The sequence below is a fragment of the Bombina bombina genome, chromosome 3, assembly GCF_027579735.1.
Source record: "Bombina bombina isolate aBomBom1 chromosome 3, aBomBom1.pri, whole genome shotgun sequence".
Classification (NCBI taxonomy): Eukaryota; Metazoa; Chordata; class Amphibia; order Anura; family Bombinatoridae; genus Bombina; species Bombina bombina.
In genome coordinates this window covers 241,064,243-241,088,905 of record NC_069501.1, presented here as the reverse complement: position 1 = coordinate 241,088,905, position 24,663 = coordinate 241,064,243, and positions in this window count along the sequence as shown.

Below are 24,663 nucleotides of genomic sequence, written 5' to 3'. Positions count from 1 at the left end.
TTATTCCATAAATCAATCACTCTTTCTGTAAAGAAGTGCTTCCTCAAATTACTCCTGAATCTACTACCCTTTAGCTTGAGCTCATGACCCCTTGTTCTTGAATTTTCCATTTTATGTAAAATACCCACAGCCTCAGTTTTACTAAACCCTTTAATGTACTTGAAAGTTGCTATCATATCACCTCTTTCCCTTCTCTCCTCTAAGCTATACATATTTAGGTCATTGAGCCTATCCTGGTAAGTTTTATTTTTTAGACCATGTACCATTTTGGTAGCCCTCCTTTGCACAGATTCAAGTTTGTTAATATCCTTCTGAAGATATGGCCTCCAGAACTGCACACAATACTCAAGATGAGGCCTAACTAATGATCTATAAAGTGGCATAAGAACCTTACTATTTCTGCTGCAAATACCTCTACCAATACATCCAAGCATTCTGCTAGCCTTACTCGCTGCCTTACTACATTGTTTACTAAGTTTTAAATCATCTGAAATAATAATTCCCAAGTCCTGTTCCTCGTCTGTAACAGTCAGTAAAGTGTCATTGAGTCTGTAATTAACATTTGGATTTTTCTTCCCTAAATGCATTATTTTACACTTTGCTGTGTTAAACTTTAGATCCCAGTCGTTTGTCCAATCCTCCAATTGTTGTATATCACTTCTCATTTTGTCTACCCCCCCTGGAACATCCACTCTGTTGCAAATTTTTGTATCATCTGCAAAGAGACATACTTTCCCCTGTAGCCCTTTGCTGATATCGCAGATAAATATGTTAAACAAAACAGGCCCCAGAACTGACCCCTGAGGAACACCACTAGTAACAGCCCCCTCTGCTGAATGAACTCCATTTACTAAGACACTTTGTTTTCTGTCCTTAAGCCAGCATTCCACCCAGTTCACAATTTTTGAATCTAGACCAAGGAGATATAGTTTGTGAATAAGTTTATTGTGTGGGACGGTGTCAAATGCTTTGCTGAAATCTAGATATGCTACATCAACTGCTCCTCCCTTGTCTAATACTTTTGTTACATAATCAAAGAAGTCAATTAGATTAGTCTGACATGATCTCCCTGAAGTAAAACCATGCTGATTTTGGTCCTCTAAATTGTTTGTCTTTATGTAAGTCATAATTCTTTCCTTTAAGAGGCTTTCCATTAATTTCCCTACTACTGAAGTTAAACTAACTGGCCTGTAGTTGCCAGATTCTTCTCTACTGCCCTTTTTATGAAGAGGTATTACATTTGCTATTCTCCAATCATCTGGGACAGCTCCTGTTAATAGTGACTGATTAAACAGATCAGTTAATGGGACAGTTAGCACTGAACGAAGTTCTTTTAAAACCCTTGGATGAATATTATCAGGACCCACTGCCTTTGTAACATTTATTTTTGATAATGCTAACAAAACCTCATCCTCTGTAAAAAGATTACTGTTAAGCTTGTTTCTATTTTGCATAGCATCCCTTAATGTAGACATTGTATCTTCACAATCTTTAGTGAAAACAGAACAGAAGTAATCATTGAGACAGTCTGCAATCTGCTTATCTCCTTCTATTATTCTACCATCAACTGATTTCAATTTTACTATTCCTACCTTATTTTTTCTTCTTTCACTGATATATCTAAAGAATGTTTTGTCCCCATGTTTTACTGACTGTGCTATCTTCTCTTCTGCATCAGCTTTAACCTTCCTAATTAACTGCTTAGTCTTTTTTTGTTGGAGTCTCCATATTTTCATATCATCATCTGCTTGTGTGTGTCTGTAATTTTTATAAGCTATCTTTTTTGTCTTTACAGCATGTGCTACTTCTTTGGAAAACCAAATTGGTTTCCGCTTTCTTTTACTTTTACAGACATGTCTAATACAGTGTGCGGTTGCATCTAAAATGGCACCTTTCACAAATTCCCACTGTTCTTGAACCCCTGTAATAAGATTTTTCCCCTTTAAATAGTTTTTTTAGGTATTCTCCCATTAATGAAAAATCTGCCGTCCTAAAGTCTAAAACTTTTGTTTTAGTCTGGGTGTACAGTTCCTGAACATGAATACTAAACCAAACAGATTGATGATCACTGGATCCTAAGTTCTCACCTACAGACACATCTGAAACTGTATCACTGTTTGTAAGTATTAGATCTAATATAGCTTCCTTACGAGTTGGATCCTTGACTAATTGTTCAAGTGATTCCCCTAGCAGAGATTCAAGAATATACCTGCTTCTAGCCGATCTAGCAGAAGGAATCTTCCAGTCTATATCTGGCAAATTAAAGTCCCCCAGTACTATAACCTTACCCTTCATGGTCATTTTGGTTATTTCATCTAATAACAGATTGTCCAGTTTTTCATCCTGCAATGGAGGCCTATATACAACCCCTATTCTAAAAACATTTTTATCTCCAATTTCCAAAGTCACCCAAATACTTTCCACCTCATCATTTGTTCCTACAATTTCAGTAACCTTTATATTTTCATTTACATACAAAGCAACTCCTCCACCTTTCTTTCCTACTCTGTTCTTTTTAAATAACCTGTATCCAGGTATGACTATGTCCCAGTCATGCAAATCATTGTACCATGTTTCTGTTATAGCTACTAAATCCAAGTTGTCCCTAGTCATTATTGAAATGAGTTCAGGTAATTTATTTCCTAAGCTGCGAGCATTTGTGCTCATGGCACGAAGAATTTTTCTACTAGAATTTCTAGAATTGTTACTTGGACTAACAGTTTTGGCATGCTGTGGGGGGCAGGTGGATATATTAATGCTACCCCCCTTTATTAGTTTAAATGATTTCTAATAAAGTATTTGAACTCCTCTCCCATATACTCTGTTCCTTTAGCATCCAAATGCAAGCCATCTCTCCTAAATAACCTAGTATCTTTCCAAACAGAGCTATAATGGCCAATAAAACCAAATCCTCGTTCCCTGCACCACTTATCTAACCAAGAATTAAATGTTGTTATCCGCTCCATCTTTCCTGCTTCCTGGTCATACACAGGTAAAATAGCAGAAAATGATAGAGTTGATGCCACAGTCTCTAAATGATTACCTAGGTCACAAAACTCTTTCTGAACAGCAGCAACATGATTACTAGCCAGATCATTTGTTCCTAAATGAACAATCACATCCAACTCACTTCCCTTTCCTGCTGCCTTAACAATTCTCAAAATACGATTCCTATCCCTGTGAGCAGTAGCTCCTGGAAGACATCTAACCTCCCTTGTTTCTCCTTTACTTTCACCTAAATACACATTCCTCAAAATAGAGTCACCCACTAACAGTCTTTTTCTCAAAAACACATCTGCAGTTCTTTCCTGTGTTATGTTACCTGGAGAATCAGGTGCCAATAGCTTTAAATTACCTGTTACAGCTTCAGAGGGCTCAGAAACAGCAATCTCCTCATCACAAGTGTATTCGGCAAGAGCAGCATAGGAGTTTTGCAATGGCAGAGGTTGTGGGCAATGCTTCTGGTCTACTGTTCTAATTCTTCCAGAGCCTACAGTGATCCATCTGCCTCTCCTTGCTGATCTCTGGGGTAGAGGGGCTTCTTTCTGAGGCAGCTTTGTAGAGGTAACAGGTATGTTACTTACCTTAGCTTGAAGTTTAGCTATTTCCTCCCTTAACAGGGAAAACTGCTTACAAACAGGACAGCCCCTAAATCTCCAAAAAGTAGAACGATTAAAAAGTGCAAAACACCCATTGCACTGTATCTGAGACATTTTAAACTATGCAACACTTTAACAATAAGAAAAATATAAGTATTATTTTCTACTGAATAAGCCTGAATAACCCTGAATAACTCCTGAAATAACTCAAATATCCTTATGTATTTAATCCTTTTGTAGTTTGATCTCTTTGCTAAGAAGCAGAGCTAAACAGATCTCTTTAAATACCCTCAGAAAGATAGGGTGGGGTCCCTCCTAATTGCTCACCTATGCAAACAATCTAATTGTTATCTAATTGCAATACTAAAAACCAGAATACAAAAGAATGTAAATTAACTCAAACCTTTAACTATTCAATTTCTGTAGTGAAACTAATTCACAGTTCAGGTCTACCACCTTTAACTATTCAATTTCTGTAGTGAAACTAATTCACAGTTCAGGTCTACCACCTATAAAAAAACAAAATATAAAGTTAATAGAAATACAAAATATATTATCTGAAAGTACAAACTATTCAAGTAACAACAATTTAAAAGAGAAATGTTATATACCTTTCTGAAATAACTCAAATATCCTTATGTATTTAATCCTTTTGTAGTTTGATCAAACTACTGATTGTGGACCGGCTGTGCCCTGCACAGGAGCTGCATATAGAAGTGGGACTTTACCTATGCATTTAACCCTATCGTGAGAGATCAATAATATCAGGTAATAAAACTCAAGGGTCACTACAAAGACATTTAAAAATATGGGCTGGTTCATTGTTTCTAACACAGTGATTATCATTGGTAGTACATCAGAAAATGTTATGTCTGTTAAAAAGAAAGGTTCTTTTCACAAAATTAGGTTATTTTTCTCAGATGCAACTGTCATTATACATTTATACTGCAGAAATAGGTGTCTGCTAGGCCAAGGTAGGGGAGATGCAAGTACAAAGTAAAGACATTGATAAACATAAAAAATAACAAATAAAACGTTTTCCAGCTAACACTGAAAGTTTAACAACTGTTTAAAATGACCAGTAAAGTCAAAATTACACCTCTTTGATTCTGACAGAGCATGCAATATTAAGCAACCTTTCAATTTACCTTTAATAATAATCTATAATGTGCCTTATTTTCTTGGTATTCTTTATTGAAGAGTAAACCTAGGCTCATGAGCAGCAATGCACTACTGGGAAGCTAGCTGGTGATTGGTGTTGGCGCATATAGGTTTTGTTCTAACAGCAAAAGTCAATCTATTTGAAACTCTTATTGCCGTCAATAGATTGATTATGGACTTAACTTTAAGCTATGTGGGCTAATTTTGCCTTAGTTTTCCCCCAATCTCTATGTAAGTTAGTGGGAGCTATCAAGTTGTTTCAACAATAAACTCCTTCAGAATAAAATTAACGCATACAAACTATATATATATATATATATATATATATATATATATATATACACATATGTGTTGGTGTGTATATTTATTTTTTATACCAAAACTGGAAGCCAGGGAATTTTTAACATATCTTAATTCTAATTATAAGGGTCTTAAAGGGATAGTCTAGTCAAAACCAAACCTGCACGGTTCACATAGAGCACGCAACTCCAAGCAACCCTCCAATCTACTTCCCTTATCAAACCTTCTTCGTTCTCTTGGCATCTCCACTTGAATGTAAGCCTAGGAGATGGCTCATCCCTGGTTCAGAACCTGGGCAGCGCCTGCCTACCGGTGCCTACATTTAGACACCAATCAGAAAGCACCACCCAGGTGCCGAACTAAAAACGGTCCAGCTCAAAGTGCCCGGTCCTTTTAAAAATCTGACCAAAAACAGGGGCAGTGGATTAGGGGTTAATATGTTTATTATAGTATTTGCGATGTGGGAGTGGTGGTTTAGGGGTTAATAGGTAGTTTATGGGTGTTAGTGTTCTTTGTAACATTTTAGATATGAATTTTGTGAAACATTTTTGTTTTGCAAAATCCATAACTACTGGTCTCTGATCGCAGAATGGATCGAGTCGGTATAAGCTATAACCTGTAATATGGGGGACCTGAAAATTCCACACTCAAAAGCCATTTTTTGATTGCGGAATGCAGAGTTGTGGTACAGGCTAATACGCTACTGGTCAAGCTGTACCGCCATCACTTTTTATACGGGAGACCTTCCATTCTGCTCAAAAAACATAATTTATGTAAGAACTTTACTGATAAATTAATTTCTTTCATATAGGCAAGAGTCCATAAACTAGTGAGTATGGGATCTACAATCCTACCAGGAGGGGCAAAGTTTTCCAAACCTCAAAATGCCTATAAATACACCCCTCACCACACCCACAATTCAGTTTTACAAATAGCCAAGTAGTGGGGTGAAATAAAAAGGAGTAAAAAGCATCAAAAAAGGAACTGGAAATATAATTGTGCTTTATACAAAAAAAACATAACCACCATAAAAAGGGTGGGTCTCTTGCCAATATGAAAGAAATGAATTTATCAGGTAAGTTCTTACATAAATTATGTTTTCTTTCATGTAATTGGCAAGAGTCCATGAGCTAGTGATGTATGGGATAGTAATACCCAAGATGTGGTACTCCACAGAAGAGTCAATAGAGAGGAAGGGATAAAAATAAAAACAGCCATTTTCCGCTGAAAAAAATTAAATCCACATCCAAAAAAATAAGTTTTTCTCATAATTGAAAAAAAAAAACTTAAAACACAAGCAGAGGAATCAAACTGAAACAGCTGCCTGAAGAACTTTTCTACCAAAAACTGCTTCAGAAGAGGCAAATACATCAAAACGATAGAATTTAGTAAATATGTGCATAGAAGACCAAGTTGCTGCTTTGCAAATCTGATCAAGCTTCATTCTTAAAAATCCACAAAGTGGAAACTGATCTAGTAGAATGAGCTGTGATTCTCTGAGGCGGGGCCTGACCCGACTCCAAATAAGCCTGATGAATCAAAAGCTTTAACCAGGATGCCAAGGAAATGGCAGAAGCTTTCTGGACTTTCCTTGGACCAGAAAAGACAACAAATAGACTATAAGTGTTCCTGAAATCTTTAGTAGCTTCAACATACTATGTCAAACTTTTACAACATCCAGAGAATGTAAGGATCTCTCCAAAGAATTCTTAGGATTAGGACACAAAGAGGGAACAACAATTTCCCTATTAATGTTGTTAGAATTCACAACTTTAGGTAAACACTTAAATGAAGTCCGCAAAACTGCCTTATCCTGATGGAAAATCAGAAAAGGAGACTCACAAGAAAGAGCAGATAATTCAGAAACTCTTCTAGCAGAAGAGATAGCCAAAAGGTACAACACTATCCAAGAAAGTAGTTTAATATCCAAAGAATGCATTGGCTCAAAAGGAGGAGCCTGTAAAGCCTTCAAAACCAAATTAAGACTCCAAGGAGGAGAGATTGATTTAATGATAGGCTTGATACAGACCAAAGCCTGCACAAAATAGTGAATATCAGGAAGCTTAGCAATCTTTCTGTGAAATAAAACAGACAGAGCAGAGATTGGTCCCTTCAAGGAACTTGCAGACAAACCCTTATTCTTATTCTAAAAGAATGCCAGGAAAATTTATAAGAAGAACACCATGAAATATAAGTCTTCCAAACTTGATAATAAATCTTCCTAAAAACAGATTTACAAGTAAGCACTAAGCTTTCAATCTCCATACCTTCAAATTTAACAATTTGAGATCCTGATGGAAAAACAGTCCTTGAAACAGAAGGTCTGGTCTTAAAGGAAGTGGCCAAGGTTGGCAACTGGACATCCGAACAAGATCCGCATACTAGAACCTGTTAGGCCATGCTGGTGCTACCAGAAACACAAACAATTGTTCCATGATGATCTTGGAGATCACTCTTGGAAGAAGAACTAGAGGCGGGAAGATATAAGCAGGTTGGTAAAACCAAGGAACTGCTAACGCATCCACTGACTCCGCCTGATGATCCCTGGACCTGGACAAGTACCTGGGAAGTTTCTTGTTTAGATGGGAAGCCATCAGATCTATTTCTGGAAGACCCCACATCTGAACAATCTGAAAAAAACACATCTGTATGGAGAGACCACTCCCCTGGATGTAAAGTCTGAAGGCTGAGATAATCCGCTTCCCAATTGTCTACACCTGGAATATGTACTGCAGAAATTAGACAAGAACTGGATTCCGCCCAAGAAAGTATCCAAGATACTTCTTTCATAGCTAGGGGACTGTGAGTCCCACCCTGATGATTGATATATGCCACAGTTGTGATATTGTCTGTCTGAAAACAAATGAATGGTTCTCTCTTCAACAGAGGCCAAACCTGAAGAGCCCTGAAAATAGCACAGAGTTCTAAAATATTGATTGGTAACCTCACCTCTTGAGATTTTCAAACACCTTGTGCTGTGAGAGATCCCAAGACAGATCCTCAACCTGAAAGACTTGCATCTGTTGTGATTACAGTCCAGTTTGGATGAACAAAAGAGGCCCCTTGAGCTATACGATGGTGATCTAACACCCAAGTTAGAGAGAGTCAAACATTGGGATTTAAGGATATTAATTTTAATATCCTTGTATAATCCCTGTACCACTGATTCAGCATAGAAAACTGAAGAGGTCTTATATGAAAATGAGCAAAGGGGATCGCGTCCGATGCTGCAGTCATGAGACCTGAAACTTCCATACACATAGCCACTGAAGGGAATGATTGAGACTGAAGATTTTGACAAGCTGAAACCAATTTTATTTGTCTCTTGTCTGTTAGAAACAAAGTCATGGACACTGAATCTACCTGGAAACCTAAAAAGGTGACCCTTGTCTGAGGAATCAAGGAACTTTTTGGTAAAATGATCCTCCAACCATGTCTTTGAAGAAACAACACTAGTTGATTTGTGTGAGATTCGGCAGAATGTAAAGACCTAGTACCAAGATATCGTCCAAATAAGGAAACACCGCAATACCCTGTTCTCTGATTACAGAGAGTAGGGCACCGAGAACCTTTGAAAAAATTCTTGGAGCTGTCGCTAGGCCAAATGGAAGAGTGACAAATTGGTAATGCTTGACTAGAAAAGAGAATCTCAGAAACCGATAGTGGTCTGGATGAATCGGAATATGAAGATATGCATTATGTAAGTCTATCATGGGCATATAATGACCTTGCTAAACAAAAGGCAGAATAGTCCTTATAGTCACCATTTTGAAAGTTGGCACTCTTACAAAACGATTCAAAATTTTCTGATCCAGAACTGGCCTGAATGAATTTTCTTGGGACAATGAATAGATTTGAATAAAGCCCCAGACCCTGTTCCTGAAACGGAACTGGTATGATTATCCCTGAAAGCTCTAGATCTGAAACACACTTCAGAAAAGCCTGAGCCTTCACTGGATTTGCTGGGACGAGAGAGAGGAAAAATCTTCTCACAGGAGGTCTTACTCTGAAACCTATTTGATACCCTTGAGAGACAATATTCTGAATCCATTGATTTTGGACAGAATCTGCCCAAATGTTTTGTTTTAATCTGCCCCCCACCAGCTGAGCTAGTAATCAAGACTTACATACCATGTCAGCATTCCAATATTTGAGCCACAATGCTCTTCTAGCTTAAATAGCTAAAGACATAGCTTTAACATCAATATTGATGATATCAAAAATAGCATCACAGATAAAATGATTAGCATGTTGAAGCAAGTAAACAATGCTAGACCAATCAGAATCTGTTTCCTGTTGCGCTAAGCTTTCCAACCAAAAAGTTGATGCAGCTGCAACATCAGCTATGGATATAGCAGGCCTAAGGATGTAGCCAGATAATAAATAAGCTTTCCTTAGATAAGAATCAAGTTTCCTATCTAAAGAGTCTTTAAAAGAAGTACTATCTTCCATAGGAATAGTAGTACATTTGGCAAGAGTAGAAATAGCCCCATCCATCAACTTTGGGGATTTTTCCCCAAAATTCCAATCTAGCTGCTGGCAAAGGATGCAACTTTTTAAACCTAGAAGACGGAATAAAATAAGTACCAGGCCTATTCCATTCCTTTGAAATCATATCAGAAAAAGCATCAGGAACTGGAAAAACCTCTGGAGTAACCACAGGAGGTTTATAAACAGAATTTAACAGTTTACTAGTTTTAGTATCAAGAGGACTAGTTTCCTCAATATCCAAAGTAATCAACACCTCTTTTAACAAGGAACGAATATACTCCATCTAAAAGAGATAAGTAGATTTGTCAGTCTCAATATCTGAGGTAGGATTTTCTGAACCAGATAGATCCTCATCAGAGGAGGATAATTCAGTATGGTTTTGAAATTTCATCAACCTTATGAGAAGTTTTAAAAGACCTTTTACGTTTATTAGAAGGCGGAATAGCAGACAAAGCCTTCTGCATCGCATCAGCAATAACATGTTTTATATTCACAGGAATGTCATGTAGATTATATGTTGAAGGACAACAGGCATTGTACTAGTACTGATGGATACATTCTCTGCATGTAAAAGCTTATCATGACAACTGTTAAATACTACAGCTGGAGATGCAATCTCCACTAACTTACAACAGATACACTTAGCTTTGGTAGAACTGTTATCAGGCAGCAGGGTTCCAACAGTGGTTTCAGAGACAGGATCAGATTGAGACATCTTGCAAATGTAAGAGAAAAAATTAACATATAAAGCAAAATTATCAATTTCCTTATATGCCAGTTTCAGGAATGGGAAAAAAATGCAAACAGCATAGCCCTCTGAGCATAAAACAAGGCAAGAGGCATATAGGAAGTGGGGATTAAATAATTAAATTATTTGGCGCCAAGTATGACGCACAACGCAAAATGAAATTTTTTGGCGCTAATAACATCCTGAAATGACGCAACTCACGTCATGGCAGACGCAACCTTGTGCAAGGAAACCTGGCGTCAACTAAGATGCCGGAAATGAAGAATTTGCGTCACCAAACGTACATTCTTGCCAAAAAAATTCTCACGCCAAGAATGACAAAATAAATTTCAGCATTTTACGACCTCGCAAGCCTAATTTTCCCCGCAAAAATTAATGAAAAAGCAGTCAATTTGAAGAAAAGACTATACCCCAGGTAAAAAAAAAATAACTTCCTAAATATGTTTCCCAATTTTGAAACTGATAGTCTGCAAAAGGAAATATACATAAACCTGACTCATGGCAAATATAAGTACAATACATATATTTAAAACTTTATATTAATACATAAAGTGCCAAACCATAGCTGAGAGTGTCTTAAATAATGAAAACATACTTCCCGAAAGACACCCATCCACATATAGCAGATAGCCAAACCAGTACTGAAACGGTATCAGTAGAGGTACTGGAATATGAGAGTATATCGTCAATCTGAAAAGGGAGGTAGGAGATGAATCTCTACGACCTATAACAGAGAACCTTTGAAAAGATTTCCCATGAGGAAAACCATAGAATCAATAGGTGATACTCTCGTCACATCCTTCTGACAAACATTGTACTCAGAGGAATCGGGCTTCAAAATGCCGAGAAGTGCATATCACAGAAGAAAATCAAGCACAAACTTACTTCACCACCTCCATAGGGAGGCAAAGTTTGTAAAACTGAATTGTGGGTGTGTTGAGGGGTGTAATTATAGGCATTTTGAGGTTTGGGAAACTTTGCCCCTTCTGGTAGGATTGTATATCCCTTACGTCACTAGCTCATGGACTCTTGCCAATGACATGAAAGAAAGGCCAATTTTTCAATGGTATAGCCGTACCGCAAAACTTGTAATCTTGCTGCAAGAGAAGGGATATTGGAATTGTATATGGTTATTTAATATATTTTTTCAATACTGCAATTTGTTAAAAATCTTTTGATGTTTTGGTCATTTTTATGTTTTGGTCATGTTGCACATGAAAATATGTATTTCTATTTTTTGTGATGTAAATTTTAGAAAACATTACTAATTAAAAAGAATATATGTGTTTGTATATATATATATATATATATATATATATATATTAATAAAAGTTCTGATTACATTTAACTACGGTCTATTTAATTCATCAGCATTAACTAGCCAATGGAAATCTATAATGTCTCTGACTTTAAATCCAGATCATTTTTGATAAACACTGGCATGAGATAACAAGTAAACAACGATAAATAGTGAGCAAGACATCACATCAATGTGCTCTACTGACATATACACTACCAGAGGGAAGGTCAATTGGTTTCTAAAAAGTCACGAGCACTACAAGGTGTGGTTATTTATGGGCACTCATACATTATTGGCTGGAATATATGAATTTTTTGAGCCATCCATCTGTGCAGCCAGCAACAATATGCAGTGTATAGTGCTCAGCTCTAGACCATACTTCTGTTTAACTGCAGTTATTAAACTGGCCAGTATTTCATGAGCTTATCTGCAGGAGTTGTGTAAATATCTCTTTATTTATTTTATTTGTTTGGTGTCAGCAAAGAACAACTTTAACTATTAATATCTGACAGTATATTCTTAATACACTTCAGTGAGACGTTTGGTCAATTAGAAACAGATTTTCTTTTCTTTTTCTCCACATTTTCTGAGGTAAACATAATCCATTTATTTTGTGGTTTTGTTGTGATGATTTAATGAAATGAGGTGATATAAAAGATGTGATGCTAGCCCATGAATTTTATTTGTTGAAGCGAGATCATGTTATTTAATGAACTAATCAAGATTACAAAATATTAGATCACTATGAAGGAAAATTAATTACACCTGATATGTAGCAATAAAATATTATCATGCTATTTATTTTAGTGATGTATTTTTTTATTTAGTTAATTCTGTGTTGAAAATGATCAGTTTGGACTTTTGTATTAATGAGTCTTTATGTAAACATGTTATGTATCAACACTTAAAGGGACGTGAATGTCAAAATTAAATGTTCATGGATCAGACAAAGCTGACTTTAAAGGGACATAAAACAAGTTGGGATAGAGCCAAAATATAATAATATGTACTTTAAATACTTTACCTGCATTTTTTTTTACTGCAGTGTGTCGCCATTAACCCTTTCTTTTAAGTTTCCGAATGGTACAGCTCTAACTCCCCACACACATTTCCTTCTATGGCTGTATCTATATCTACCTTTGATATACCTTATCCATACCTGATTTGAATAGTCAACAGAATTTCAGTAGCTTTCATACTATTGGCTGATTTGAACAGCCAATAGGATTTCAGTAGCTCTCAGCCTTTCTGCTGATTTGAATTTCAAAAATCAAATCAGCCAATAGGAATGCAAGGGACGCCATTTTGAAAAGGCTCCCTTGCATTGAAGATTCAGTGTATGGATGAAGAGGATGCTCCGCGCCGGATGTCTTCAAGGATGGCCCCGCTCCGAACTACCGTGATGAAGATAGTAGACATCTCCGGGATGAAAATAGAAGATGCCGCCTGGATGAAGATAGAAGATGCCACCTGGATGGATGAAGACCACGCCACCTGGATGAAGACTTCTTGCCGTCTGGATGTCTGGACTTCAGAAACTGTAAGTGGATCGTCAGGGGTTAGTGTTAGGTTTTTTATAACTTTTTTGGGGTGTTTTTTTTTTAGATTAGGGTTTGGGCAATCTTAAAAGAGCTAAATGCCCTTTCAGGGCAATGAAAAAGAACTGAATGCCCTTTTAAGGGAAATACCCATAAAAATGCCCTTTTCAGGGCAATGAGTAGCTTAGGTTTTTGTTAGTTAGGTCTTTTATTTTGGGGGGTTGGTTGGGTGGTGGGTTTTACTGTTAGGGGGTCTTTGTATTTCTTTTCAGGGAAAAGAGCTGATTTATTTAGGGCAATGCCATACAAAAGGCCCTTTTAAGGGCTTTTGGTAGTTTATTGTAGGCTAGGGTTTTTTTATTTTGGGTTTTTGTTTTTATTTTTATAGGGCTATTAGATTAGGTGTAATTGTTTTTATTTTGGATCATTTCGTTTGTTATTTCTCGTAATTTAGTGTTTTATATTTTTTGTAATTTAGTATTTTTAATTTTTTGTAGATTTCATTTTTTTAGTAGAGTTAGGTTTTTTTAATGTGTAATTTACTTTATTTAATTTGTAGTTATTTTAATTGTAGTATAATAGTAATGTTAGTTTAGCATATAGTTTAAATTTAGTTTTTTTATTTATTTTAAGATAGGGATATTGTAATTTTAATATAAAGTTAGAGGGTTGTTAGGTTTAGGTGTTAATAGGTTTATTTAGTGGCGGTGATGTGGGAGGCCAGAGGTTTAGGGGTTAATAACTTTATTTAGTGGCGGCGATGTCGGGGAGTGGTGGAATAAGCGTTAATAACTTTATTATAGTGTGGGCGATGTTGGGGTGCGGGGGAATAGGGGTTAATAACTTTATTATATAGGCGGCGATGTCGAGGAGCGGCAGAATAGGGGTTAATAAATTTATTTAGGTGGCGGCGATGTCGGGAGCGGCAGATTAGGGGTTAATAACTAGACATATGCACCGCTGAAAAATTTGGTTAGTTTAATTTTGTTTTCATTTAGTTAAAAAATAATTTCGTTTCGGCAAATTAGTTTAGTTAAGTTTAAAAAAAAATTGTTTTGGCAAATTAGTTACGTTACGTTAAATCGGTTTTGGATCAGTTAGTTTTTTTGGATCCGTTCGTTTTTTTCGGATACATTTGTTTTTCCGGATCCATTCGTTTTTCCGGATCCATTCTTATTTTATATGCATTATTCTATTCTAAATAGGTTATAGAATAATGCACATGAATAAAGAATGGATCCGAAAAAATGAAAGGATCAGAAAAAACTATTTAATTTTACGTAACTAATTTGCTGGTGAATGCCGAAACAAAACTATGTAAAACCGCCGCTACCACCCACGCCGCTACTAAATAAAGCTATTAACCTCTGAAGGGCCATCCCCTCACATCACCAACACTACCTAAACCTTTTAACCCCTAAACCGCAGCCCCCCCCCCACATTGCCCACACTAACTAAATCACTAAATAAAGTTATTAACCCCTAAAGCCCCGTTCCCCGACATTGCCGACACTAACTAAACCTATTAACCCCTAAAACTCACCCCCCCTCATTGCAAACACTGCCTAAACCTATTGACCTCTAAACCGCCATTCCCAAACTTCGCCAACACTAACTAAATCACTAAATAAAGTATTAACCCCTAATCCGCCGTTCCCCAACATCGCAGACACTAACTAAACCTATTAACCCCTAAATCGCACCCCCCACATCACAACAACCTAAATTAAAGTATATTAACCCTTAAACCTAACCCTAACACCCCCTAACCTTAACATAATTAAAATAGAGCTAAATTAAAGTTACAATTATTAACTAAATAATAGCTATTTAAAACTAAATACAAAAACTTACCTGTGAAATAAAAATGAAACCTAAGCTAGCTACAATATAACTGATAGTTATATTGAAGCTAACAAGTTTTTATTTCACAGGTAAGTTTTTTTTTTAACTAGGTAGACTAATTAGTAAATAGTTATTAACTATTTACTAACTACCTAGTTAAAATAAATACAAACTTACCTTTGAAATAAAAGTAAACCCTAAGCTGCTTTACACTAAAACCTAACATTAGAACAACAAAAAACTAACATTACAAAAATTAAAAAAAACTACCATTACAAAAAATAGCAAATTAAATTATCCATAACAATAAAATTATTCCTATTCTAATACCTCATTAAAAAAAAAATACCCCAAAATAAAAAAACTAATCTATAATAAACTACCAAGGACCCTTAAAAGGGCCTTTTGTAGGCCATTAAAGGGGCCTTTTGTAGGGCATTGCTCTTTTTCTAAAAAAGAAAAACAAACACCCCCTAACAATATACAAATCCCCCCCCACCCAAACTCACAAAATAAAAATAAAGTTGTTAAACCTAATCTACCCATTGCCCTGCAAAGGGCATTTGTATGGGCATTGCCCTTAAAAGGGCATTTAGCTCTTTTACTGCCCATTAAAAATAAAAAATTGATATTCTAAAAAAAATAAAACACCCCAAAAAGAAAAAAAAAAACATTACACAAAATAACAAACAAATTATTCAAAATAATAAAAATGATTCCTATTCTAAACCGTTTAAAAAAAAAAACTACCCAAAATAAAAGCTGTTCAAATCAGCCAATAGGATTTAAGCAGCTCTTATTACTATTGGATGATTTGAATTTTTCAGCCAATAGGAATGCAATGGTACCGGCCGACGATTGCATGAAGAGGACCTGCATGTCGGATCGATGGACCTCCGCCTCCGCAGAGGGATGAAGAAAATGCCTGTCCCTCGATGGATGAAAATGGAGCCATCTGGATGAAGATGGACCTCCGCCTCCGCACATTGACCACTCCGCCTCCGCAGGGATAAAGAAGATGCCGGTCCCTTGATGGATGAAGATGGAGCCGCTTGGATGAAGATGGAGCTGCTAGGATGAAGATCGTTCAAGCCGGACTTCAGCAACTGTGAGTACCTAAAGAGAGGTTAGTGGTAGGTTTTTTTAAAGAGTTTTGGGGTGGGGTTTTTTTTTTAGATTAGGGTTTGGGCAATCTTAAAAGAGCTGAATTCCCTTTAAAGGGTAAGAAAAAGAGCTGACTGCCCTTTTAAGGGCAATGCCCATACAAATGCCCTTTTCAGGGCAATGGTTAGATTAGTTTTTTTTAGTTAGGTTTTTTTATTTTGGGGGTGGGGGTTTGTAATGTTAGGGGGTGTTGGTTTTTTATATTGTAGCAAAAGAGCTGATTTCTTTTAAGGGCTATTGGTAGTTTATTATAGATTAGGTTTCTTTTATTTTGGGGTGTTTTTTTTTTTTTTAAACGAGTTAGAATAGGAATAATTTTTATTATTTTGAATAATTTGTTTGTTATTTTGTGTAATTTTTTTTTTAGAATATCCATTTTTTATTTTTAATTGGCAGTAAAAGAGCTGAATGCCCTTTTAAGGACAATGCCCATACAAATGCCATTTTCAGGGCAATGGGTAGATTAGGTTTAACAACTTTTTTATTTTGTGGGTTTGGGGAGTGGGGGTTTGTATACTGTTAGTCGGTGTTTGATTTTCTTCTTTAGAAAAAGAGCTGTTAACTTTAGGGCAATGCCCTACAAAATGCCCTTTTAAGGGCCCTTGGTAGTTTATTATAGAATAGGGTTTTTTTATTTTTGGGTGGTTTTTTTTTTTTTTTTTTTTTTTTTTTAAATGGGGTATTAGAATAGGAATCATGTTTATTGTTTTGGATAATTGCGTTTGTTATTTTTTGTAATAGTAGTTTTTATTTTTTTTGTAATGTTAAGTTTCAGTATAAGGCAGCTTAGGTTTTACTTTTTTCACAGGTAAGTTTGTATTTATTTTAATAACTGGGTAGTTAGTAAATAGTTAATAACTATGTAAGTTTGTATTTATTTTAACTAGGTAGTTAGTAAATAGTTAATAACTATGTACTAACTAGTCTACCTAGTTAAAATAAATACAAACTTACCTGTGAAATAAAAGTAAAAGCTAACTATTAGTTATATTGTAGCTAGCTTAGGTCTGTTTTATTTCACAGGTAAGTTTGTAATTGTATTTAGTTTTAAATATTATTTAGTTACACCTAGATTAGAAGTTTTGCTTTTGTGTTTTAACGCTAAAAAATGGTAATTTCAGCGTTATAACAGCACCGCAGCCATTACAAGTCTTGGGGTCGATCCGATATAAAGCGTCGCCCGCAAAAGCCGGCGACGCCAATAATTGCGCGGATTTGGTATCCTATATACGGCGTAAGCTAGAAGTTACGCGCGTATATTTCTGCCGTCGCCCGCAGTTTTTTGGGCCATAGGCAGGTATACCAAACCCGCGCAGTTTGGTATCCAATATGCAGCGTAAGGACTTACGTGGCGAAAATGGAGAAAACTTACTCCATTTTCACCTCGCCACAAAAAGCTGCCGTAAGAAGCCTTACGCTGACTATTGGAGCCCCGTAACTCCCTAAACTGGCTGCTAAAATAAACCTAACACCTAACGCATGCGCAATGTCTATCTCCCTGTCAACCGCGATCTGCTAAAATAAACCTAACACCTAACGCATGCGCAATGTCTATCTCCCTGTCAACCGCGATCTGCTAAAATAAACCTAACACCTAACGCATGCGCAATGTCTATCTCCCTGTCAACCGCGACCCCCCCCCCCCCCCGAAATCCCTAATAAAGTTATTACCCCCTAAAACGCCGCTCCCGGACCCCGCCGCCATCTACATAAACTAACCCCCTACTGTGAGCCCCTAAAACCGCCGCCATCTACCTTATCTATCCCGTAATCTGACCCCTTACACCGCCGCCACCTATATAAAAATGATTAACCCCTAATTTAATCTACCTACCCCGCCGCCAGCTATGTTATCTATATTAACCCTAAGTATATTATAGTTAATATAGTTATTACATTATATATATTAACTATATTAACCCTAATTATATTAGGGTTAATATAGTTACTATAGTATTTATATTAACTATATTAACTCTATCTAACCCTAACACCCCTAACTAAATTTATATTAAATTAATCTAATTAATTTATAAACTAAAATATTCCTATTTAAATCTAAATACTTACCTATAAAATAAACCCTAAGATAGCTACAATATAATTAATAATTACATTATAGCTATGTTAGGGTTAATATTTATTTTACAGGTAAATAGTTAATTATTTTAACTAGGTATAATAGATATTAAATAGTTATTAACTATTTAATATCTACCTAGTTAAAATAATTACCCAATTACCTGTAAAATAAATCCTAACCTAAGTTATAAATACACCTACACTATCAATAAATTAAATAAACTACAAACATCTATCTAAAAATACAATTAAATTAACTAAACTAAATTACAAAAAAAAAAAACCACTAAATTACAAAAAATAAAAAAAAGATTACAAGATTTTTAAGCTAATTACACCTATTCTAAGCCCCCTAATAAAATAATAAACCCCCAAAATAAAAAAAATTCCCTGCCCTATTCTAAATTCAACAAATTTCAAAGCTCTTTACCTTACCAGCCCTTAAAAGGGCCTTTTGTGGGGCATGCCCCAAAGAATTCAGCTCTTTTGCATTCAACAAATACAATCCCCCCCCCCCATTACAACCCACCACCCACATACCCCTATTCTAAACCCACCCAAACCCCCCTTAAAAAAGCCTAACACTACCCCCCTGAAGATCTCCCTACCTTGTCTTCACCACACCGGGCCGAACTCCTGATCCGATCCGGGCGATGTCGTCCTCCAAGCGGCAAAGAAGAATTCTTCCTCCGGCGATGTCATCCTCCAAGCGGTAAAGAAGAATTCTTCCTCCGGCGACGTCTTCCTCCAAGCGGCAGCAAAGTCTTCATTCTTCCGGCGGCATCTTCAATCTTCTTTCTTCGCTCCGCCGCCGCGGAGCATCCATCCCGGCCGACTGCTAAACTTGGAATGAGGTACCTTTAAATGACGTCATCCAAGATGGCGTCCGCCGAATTCCGATTGGCTGATAGGATTCTATCAGCCAATTGGAATTAAGTTAAAAAAATCTGATTGGCTGATTGAATCAGCCAATCAGATTCAAGTTCAATCCGATTGGCTGATCCAATCAGCCAATCAGATTGAGCTCGCATTCTATTGGCTGATCGGAACAGCCAATAGAATGCAAGCTCAATCTGATTGGCTGATTGGATCAGCCAATCGGATTGAACTTGAATCTGATTGGCTGATTCAATCAGCCAATCAGATTTTTTTAACTTAATTCCGATTGGCTGATAGAATCCTATCAGCCAATCGGAATTCGGCGGACGCCATCTTGGATGACGTCATTTAAAGGTACCTCATTCCAAGTTTAGCAGTCGGCCGGGATGGATGCTCCGCGGCGGCGGAGCGAAGAAAGAAGATTGAAGATGCCGCCGGAAGAATGAAGACTTTGCTGCCGCTTGGAGGAAGACGTCGCCGGAGGAAGAATTCTTCTTTACCGCTTGGAGGATGACATCGCCGGAGGAAGAATTCTTCTTTGCCGCTTGGAGGACGACATCGCCCGGATCGGATCAGGAGTTCGGCCCGGTGTGGTGAAGACAAGGTAGGGAGATCTTCAGGGGGGTAGTGTTAGGCTTTTTTAAGGGGGGTTTGGGTGGGTTTAGAATAGGGGTATGTGGGTGGTGGGTTGTAATGGGGGGGGGGGATTGTATTTGTTGAATGCAAAAGAGCTGAATTCTTTGGGGCATGCCCCACAAAAGGCCCTTTTAAGGGCTGGTAAGGTAAAGAGCTTTGAAATTTGTTGAATTTAGAATAGGGCAGGGAATTTTTTTTATTTTGGGGGTTTATTATTTTATTAGGGGGCTTAGAATAGGTGTAATTAGCTTAAAAATCTTGTAATCTTTTTTTTATTTTTTGTAATTTAGTGTTTGTTTTTTTTTGTAATTTAGTTTAGTTAATTTAATTGTATTTTTAGATAGATGTTTGTAGTTTATTTAATTTATTGATAGTGTAGGTGTATTTATAACTTAGGTTAGGATTTATTTTACAGGTAATTGGGTAATTATTTTAACTAGGTAGATATTAAATAGTTAATAACTATTTAATATCTATTATACCTAGTTAAAATAATTAACTATTTACCTGTAAAATAAATATTAACCCTAACATAGCTATAATGTAATTATTAATTATATTGTAGCTATCTTAGGGTTTATTTTATAGGTAAGTATTTAGATTTAAATAGGAATATTTTAGTTTATAAATTAATTAGATTAATTTAATATAAATATAGTTAGGGGTGTTAGGGTTAGATAGAGTTAATATAGTTAATATAAATACTATAGTAACTATATTAACCCTAATATAATTAGGGTTAATATAGTTAATATATATAATGTAATACCTATATTAACTATAATATACTTAGGGTTAATATAGATAACATAGCTGGCGGCAGGGTAGGTAGATTAAATTAGGGGTTAATCATTTTAATAGAGATGGCGGCGGTGTTAGGGGCTCACTTTAGGGGGTTATAGATATAATATAGCTGGCGGCGGGGTACGGGAGCGGCGGTTTAGGGGTTAATAGCTTTTTTATTGTTAGGCTAGTGAGGGGGGATAGCGGATAGAGGGTTAGACAGTGCGGGCTATGTTAGGGAGGCGTGTTAGACAGTGCGGGCTATGTTAGGGAGGCGTGTTAGACAGTGCGGGCTATGTTAGGGAGGCGTGTTAGACAGTGCGGGTGTTTTAGACTTTAGTCAGGTTTTATAGGCGCCGGCAGATTCTAACGTGCCGCAAGTCACTGGCGACGCCAGAAATTTGTACTTGCGCAGATTTCTGGACATCGCTGGTTTGTGAGACTTACGGCACGTTAGCATCTGACGGCGACTTATATGGGATGGCTCGAGTTGCAAGCTGAAACTGCGGGCGACGCCGGTTCCCTCGCTTGCGCCGCAAACTGCGATCGATATCGGATCGCGCCCCACGTCGGTATAGCTGTACCGCAAGCCTTTTAGCCTGTACCGCAACGTCAGTCCCGCACACATCAAAATTACGTTTTTTCATGGGACTTCCATAGTGCTGCCATTACGAGTTTTGCGGTGAGGCTAAAAAGCTTGCGTTGCAGCCTATACCGACAAGATCCGTTCCGCAATCTAAAAGCAGTAGTTATGAGTTTTTTACGCTACAAATCTGTTACATAAAATTCATAACTAAACTGCTACAAAGTACACTAAACACCCATAAACTGCCTATTAACCCCTAAACCAAGGCCCTCCCGCATCTCAAACACTATATTAAATTTATTAACCCCTAATCTGCCGCTCCCGACATCGCTGTCACTAATAAAATTTATTAACCCCTATTCCTCTGCTCCCTGACACGTCACCACTATAATAAAGTTATTAACCCTTAAACCGTCACACTCCCACATTGCAATCGCTATTCAAATATTATTAACCCCTAATATGCCGTCCGCCCACATCGCCCCCACTATACAAAAGTTATTAAGCCACTATAATAAACCTATTAACCCCTAATCTGTAAGCCCCCCACAAAAAATATACTAAATTAAACTATTAACCCCTAAACCGAAAGCCCACCACATCGCAATAAACTAATTTAAACTAGTGACCCCTAAACCTAACGCCCCACTAACTTTAGATCAAAATTACAATTTCCCTATCTTAAATTAAATTAAAACTTACCTGTTAAATTAAAAAAACTAACGGCTAGATTTAGAGTTTGGCATTAGCCGTCAAAAGCAGCGTTAAGGGGTCCTAACGCTGCTTTTTACCGCCCGCTGGTATTTAGAGTCAGACAGGAAAGGGTCTAATGCTCACTTCCTTACCGCGACTCCAGGCTACCGCAGATCCCCTTACGCCAATTGCATATCCTATCTTTTCTACGGGATCTGCCTAACGCCAGTATTCGGAGTCTTGGAAGAAGTGAGCGGTAGACCCTCTACCGACAAGACTCCTACCGACAAAAAAAGTCAGTAGTTAAGCGCTTTATGGGCTAACTCGTGAATATAAAACTCTTAACTACTGTGCTACAAAGTACACTAACACCCATAAACTACCTATGTACCCCTAAACCGAGGCCCCCCCACATCGCCGCCACTATAATAAAAAATGTTAACCCCTAATCTGCCGACCAGACACCGCTGCAACCTACAATATACCTATGAACCCCTAATCTGCTGCCCCTAACATTGCCGACCCCTATATTATATTAACCCCTAATCTGCCTCCCCAACGTCGCTGCTACCTAACTACACTTATTAACCCCTAATCTGCCGACCGGACCTCGCCGTCACTATAATAAATGTATTAACCCCTAAACCGCCGCACTCCTGCCTCGCAAACACTATAATAAATTGTATTAACCCCTAATCTGCCCTCCCTAACATCGCCACCACCTACCTACAATTATTAACCCCTAATCTCCTGTCGGCAATGTCGCCGCTACTATAATAAAGTTATTAACCCCTAAACCTAACTCTAACCCTAACCCTAACACCCCCCTAACATAAATATAATTTAAATTAAACGAAATAATATTCCTAATATTAAATAAATTAATCCTATTTAAAACTAAATACTTACCTATTAAGTAAACCCTAATATAGCTACAATATAATTAATAATTACATTGTAGCTATTTCAGGATTTATAATTATTTTACAGGCAACTTTGTATTTATTTTAACTAGGTAGAATAGCTATTAAATAGTTAATAACTATTTAATAGCTACCTAGTTAAAATAAGTACAAAATTACCTGTAAAATAAATCCTAAACTAAGTTACAAATACACCTAACACTACACTATCATTAAATTAATTAAATAATTAACTACAATTATCTAACATAAAATACAATTAAATAAACTATTCTATAATACAAAAAAACAAAACACTAAATTACAAAAAATTTAAAAAATTTTTTAAAAAGTTTAAAATAATTACACCTAATCTAAGCCCCCTAATAAAATAAAAATCCCCCCAAAATAAAAAAATGCCCTACCCTATTCTAAACTACAAAAGTAATCAGCTCTTTTACCAGCCCTTAAAAGGGCTTTTTGTGGGGCATTGCCCCAAAGTAATCAGCTCTTTTAACTGAAAATAAAAATACAATACCCCCCCAACATTACAACCCACCACCCACATACCCCTACTCTAACCCACCCAAACCCCCCTTAAAAAAAAAACTATTGCTAACCCCCTATAGATCATCCTACCTTGAGTCGTCTTCACTCAGACGAGCCGAATTCTTCATCCAAGGTGCGCAGAGGAGGTCCTTCATCCGGTAGAAGTCTTCATCCAAGCAGGGCAAGAAGAGGTCCTCCATCCAGTAGAAGTGTTCATCCAGGCGGCGTCTTCAATCTTCATTCATCCGGAGCGGAGCGGAGCCATCTTCAAAGGAGCCGAGGCGATGCCATCCTCTTCAACCGACGACTTCCCGACGAATGAAGGTTCCTTTAAGGGACGTCATCCAAGATGGCTTCCCTTCAATTCCGATTGGCTGATAGAATTCTATCAGCCAATCGGAATTAAGGTAGAAAAAATCTGATTGGCTGATGCAATCAGCCAATCAGATTGAAGTTCAATCCGATTGGCTGATCCAATCAGCCAATTGTATTGAGCTCGCATTCTATTGGCTGGTCGGAACAGCCAATAGAATGCAAGCTCAATACGATTGGCTGATTGGATCAGACAATCGGATTGAACTTCAATCTGATTGGCTGATTGCATTAGCCAATCAGATTTTTTCTACCTTAATTTCCGATTGGCTGATAGAATTCTATCAGCCAATTGGAATTGAAGGGATGCCATCTTGGATGACGTCCCTTAAAGGAAACTTCATTCGTCGGAAAGTCGTCGGTTGAAGAGGATGGCTCCGCGTCGGTTCCTTTGAAGATGGCTCCGCTCCGGATGGATGAAGATTGAAGAAGCCGCCTGGATGAACACTTCTACCGGATGGAGGACCTCTTCTTGCCCCGCTTGGATGAAGACTTCTACCGGATGAAGGACCTCCTCTGCACACCTTGGATGAAGAATTCGGCTCGGCTGGGTGAAGACGACTCAAGGTAGGATGATCTTTAGGGGGTTAGCGATAGGTTTTTTTAAGGGGGGTTTGGGTGGGTTAGAGTAGGGGTATGTGGGTGGTGGGTTGTAATGTTGGGGGGGTATTGTATTTTTATTTTCAGGTAAAAGAGCTGATTACTTTGGGGCAATGCCCCACAAAAAGCCCTTTTAAGGGCTGGTAAAAGAGCTGATAACTTTTGTAGTTTAGAATAGGTTAGGTCATTTTTTTATTTTGGGGGGATTTTTTATTTTATTAGGGGGCTTAGATTAGGTGTAATTAGTTTAAACTACTTGTAATTTTTTTTAATTTTTTGTAATTTAGTGTTGGTTTTTTTGTATTATAGAATAGTTTATTTAATTGTATCAGCCAATAGAATTTCAGTAACTCTCATCCTATTGTCTGATTTGTACAGCCAATAGGTTTTCAGTAGCTCTGATCCTATTAGCTGATTTGAATTTCCAAAATCAAA